The following is a 4,761-nucleotide window of genomic DNA, read 5'->3' on the forward strand; positions in this document are numbered from 1 at the left end:
TTCTAAAATGTTATTTGTAAATGTCAAATAAATCTTAAAAAGTAAATGCTGCTGATTAGAACAACTTGAAACAGTCGGTCCTTTTCAGAATTATGACTTAACACTGGTATCAGGGGGAAAAAGTCATTCTTTTACACCATTTATTTATTTAAACCACATTCAAAGTGAGCACAATAAGTTGTTCATTGAATTGTAGAATCTTGCAGCACAGGAGGAGGCCATTCAGCCCATTGCACCTGTGCTGGCTCTTTGAAAGAACTATCTAATTAGCCCCACAGCCCTGTAGATTTCTCCCCTTCAAGTATTTATCCAATTCCCTTTTGAAAGTTATTATTGAATCTGCTTCCACCGCCCTTTCAGGCAGCGCATTCCAGATCAGAACAACTCGCTGCGTAAAAAAAATTCTCCTCATGTCACCTCTGGCTCTTTTGCCAATTACCTTAAATCTGTGTCCTCTGGTTATCGACTCTCCTGCTAATGAAAACAGTTTCTCCTTATTTACTCTATCAAAACCCTTCGTGATTTTGAACACCTCTATCAAATCTCCCCTTAACCTTCTCTGCTCCAAGGAGAACAATCCCAGCTTCTCCAGTCTCTCCGAATAACTGAAGTCCCTCATCCCTGGAACCATTCTAGTAAATCTCCTCTGCACCCTCTCTAAGCCCTCGACATTTCAACAATAGCAAAATGCAGGTGTCGATTGTCAGGTGAACTTCGTGCCGACACCAAGCGATGTGGAAATGGTCAAGATGAGTGCAGGTGGATGAACCGAGACAGAGCAGTGGTGGGAGGCGGCCACTGGAGGATGCTCACATCCCATTCATTGTACAAGGGCCCTCTCATGTCTTTGTGCCGACACTCGAGCTTCGGTTGTGCTGCAGCTGCCGGTCTCAGAACAGTTTGTGGAGTCCGATAGGCGGTCAGCAGACCTGATTTATACTGTGGATGGCACAGCAGTTAGCGACAAGGGAGTGCTGTTTGTGACTGGACAGTTCCACGACTCATCTTTAATGCTAGGAGATTGGGAATGGGAAACTTCTACTCTAAAAATCCAGGAACACATTGAAAAAAGAATGTACAAATGGCCCGGGAGATCTTTACAAACTTGGCTTTGGATCATGTTGCAGCCAGGTCTTTGCTGGAGTTAGATCACCACTTTCACATGGGGCCTGTGCGGGTGTATGGAGTGTGGGAAATGGGAATTTTCCCCTCTCTCTCTCTCCCTTTCTTTGAATACCTGCTGTAGACCTGCCGGGTGACTGAGTGAAGAGAGGGGCCTTCCTGCAACTCCATACCCAGTTAAGGCACTATGTGTTTCTACAGGCCAGCTCGCTTATATTCTGTCCGAATGATTGAAAGAGTTCCGATCTTTGCTGCACCCCAAGGCTTGAAGCCAGGATGATGTCAGTCGATCTCCTCCTCCACCTGCCCCGTGTTTTGTCTGCTGACGACCTAGATTTCTGCGAGTTCATTCCATGACCGTAAGACAATGTGCTCACCAGCAACGTCTCACTTATTCAGAGTTTAATCCTCAAATAAGGTGAAGTACCTACAACTAAGATAGCAAGATGGAGAAACGCTGTCCATCGAGTATACAGCTCTTGGGCTTAAACTTCCCAGATCCAATACAAAATCCCGTTACATTTATTGATTTATATATCTTGACTACAACTCCCCAATTTAAAATGTCCTTCCAAAGCATACACCTGCCTCTCTAAACTACAAGGTGTGTGTATATATATATATATATATATATATATAGTACAAATGGAAAGACATTTAATGAACATTTCAATTTGCCTGAAATCAGTGGAGTTTTTAAAACATTAATCAGACAGGATTAATTGATTAAAGTAACTGCACTTTAACAAGGTGTGAAAAGCTTATTGAATTGCCCGAAACACAGGATTAATTGATTAAAGTAACTGCACTTTAACAAGGTGTGAAAAGCTTATTGAATTGCCCGAAAGCGCACTTAATACGGTGTAAGAGGCGCCTTTGTAATTGATTTCAATTGTGTTGGAAATGGTTAGGGTTAATTGCCCGGTATAGACGGTTGCTCGCTATTAGCATGGACGGTATAAGTTGCCGGGACTGTACATATGACCAATGGGTAAATTCTACCAATCATTAACATGGGCGAGATGGCATAATCTCAATGCAGTTTCCTTTCACTTTCCCAATACCTCGTCGTCCTTACTCGAGGTGGCCGACTTGTTCAGTTGGAGCCTCTCACGGTACCACACTCTATCATGTACGGGTCCTTTCATACTCTGGGCTATAGGAAGAATACAGGGCTGGTCTTCCACTGGGGAAGGTAAACTCATGACTTTCTGTTGTTTAACCCCCCATTAACCTATTATTTAACCCATGTCTCCTAACAGTTTGATAAGTCATCCACCGAGGATGACCGTGTACGGTCCTGACTTCACAGATACAAAGTGTATTCCTCACCTAAACCTGTGCCCCCATTCCCCAAACCCAGAGGGAATGCTGTTTCCATAGCGACCAACTAGACGCCCAACTCAGGACTGCAATCATTGAGTCCGTGTTTCATTTATTCACAGGGTGTGGGAGGCTGCAGCCCCTCTTCCACTATTTAAGGGGGCTGCTCCTCAAGTTCTGGCTGCACTTCAGTCCCACGCTCCTGATCTTTGCCTGCCCGGCGGGGGGGCGCGGGCAGGTCGGTGGATGTCCTCGTGGGCCTGCTCCTGGGCCTGTCCAAGGTGGCTATCCACAGGTCCAGGTTAGACGCGGCCCGTGGGGGCGGTCGCTCCGACTGTCTGCCTTTCTTCCGCGGCGTTCTCCGCGCCCGGGTGGCCCTGGAGAGGGAGCACGCGGTGTCTGCCGGTAGGCTCGAGGCTTTCCGCGACCGGTGGGCACCGCAGGGGCTGGAGTGCATCCTGGGTCGATGTAATAAAATTATTATTTGACAATTATTTCGGTTTTATTTGCTGCACATAAAAACACACCCTAAACCCCCCCTTCTTATAAAAGGGGGGCCTAAACACATAAAAAAAGAAGAAACAAAAAGGATTGCAATCATTAGGAACAAGAGTCGGCCATTCAGCCTGTTCTACCATTCAATTAAATCATGGCTGATCTGTATCTTAACTCCTTCTACCCCCCTTGGTTCCATAACCTTTAATACCCTCGCCCAACAAAAATCGATCAATCTCAGTTTTGAAATTTTCAATTGACCCCCAGTCTCAGCAGCTTTTTGGGGGAGAGAGTTCCAGATTTCCACTCCCCTTTGTGTGAAGAAGTGTTCTGCCCCCCACCCTATCAAAGACCTTCCCTTTTGTTCCTCCCTCCCCCTCCCACCTCCCTCTCCCACCTTCCTCCTTTCCCTGGCTCTGTACTTGCTTAAAAACTGTTTAATCTTCAACTTTTTCTAGTTCTGACAAAGGGTCTTTGACCTGAAACGTGAACACTGCCTCTTTCACCACAGATGCTGCCTGACTTGCCGAGTGTTTCCAGCATTTTCTATTTTTATTTCCGATTTTAAGGTTCTGCCCCCTTGTTCTGGACTCTCCCACCAGAGGAAATAGTTTCTCTCTATCTACCCTATCAACTCCTTTTAATCATTTTACACACCTCAATTAAATCACTCCTCAATCTTCTATACTCAAGGGAATAAAGCCTAGTCTATGCAACTTGTTCACACAAATTAATCCTTTTGGACCAGTCGATATCTCCCCACCCCCAAACCGACTGTCCCCCCCGGGCCGGGTTGGCCCCAAGACCGAACCTGATCCAGACGTAATTAAGATTAGTATAAAAGCACATCCAACCCGTGCCCTTTTCAATTGATGGGTTTGTTTTGGATTCTGATAGTTACCATTTCCTCACTCCCTCCACCTGCTCCTCTTTCCCACACCCCTCTCTTTCCTCCCTCACTCTCCTTTACCCCATCCCCTTCTGCTCCTTCATTTCCCTCCCCTGTCTTCACCCATTCCCCCTCTCTTCTCTCACTTCCCTCCAGCCTTCTCACTCCTCTTCCACTCCTCATCCACAGCCCCTCACCCGGAGAACTTGGGTTAGATACAGAGTAAAGCTCCCTCTACACTGTCCCATCAAACACTCCCAGGGCAGGTACAGCACGGGTTAGATACAGAGTAAAGCTCCCTCCACACTGTCGCATCAAACACTCCCAGGGCAGGTACAGCACGGGTTAGATACAGAGTAAAGCTCCCTCCACACTGCCCCATCAAACACTCCCAGGGCAGGTACAGGGTTAGATACAGAGTAAAGCTCCCTCCACACTGCCCCATCAAACACTCCCAGGGCAGGTACAGGGTTAGATACAGAGTAAAGCTCCCTCTACACTGTCCCATCAAACACTCCCAGGGCAGGTACAGGGTTAGATACAGAGTAAAGCTCCCTCTACACTGTCCCATTAAACACTCCCAGGGCAGGTACAGCACGGGCTAGATACAGAGTAAAGCTCCCTCTACACTGTCCCATCAAACACTCCCAGGGCAGGTACAGCACGGGTTAGATACAGAGTAAAGCTCCCTCTCCACTGTCCCATCAAACACTCCCAAGGCAGGTACAGCATGAGTTAGATACAGAGTAAAGCTCCCTCTCCACTGCCCCATCAAACGCTCCCAGGGCAGGTACAGAATGAGTTAGATACAGAGTAAAGCTCCCTCTACACTGTCCCATCAAACACTCCCAGGGCAGGTACAGCACGGGTTAGATACAGAGTAAAGCTCCCTCTACACTGTCCCATCAAACACTCCCAGGGCAGGTACAGCA

This window comes from Heptranchias perlo, unplaced genomic scaffold (genome assembly GCF_035084215.1).
Source record: "Heptranchias perlo isolate sHepPer1 unplaced genomic scaffold, sHepPer1.hap1 HAP1_SCAFFOLD_233, whole genome shotgun sequence".
NCBI classification, from domain to species: domain Eukaryota; kingdom Metazoa; phylum Chordata; class Chondrichthyes; order Hexanchiformes; family Hexanchidae; genus Heptranchias; species Heptranchias perlo.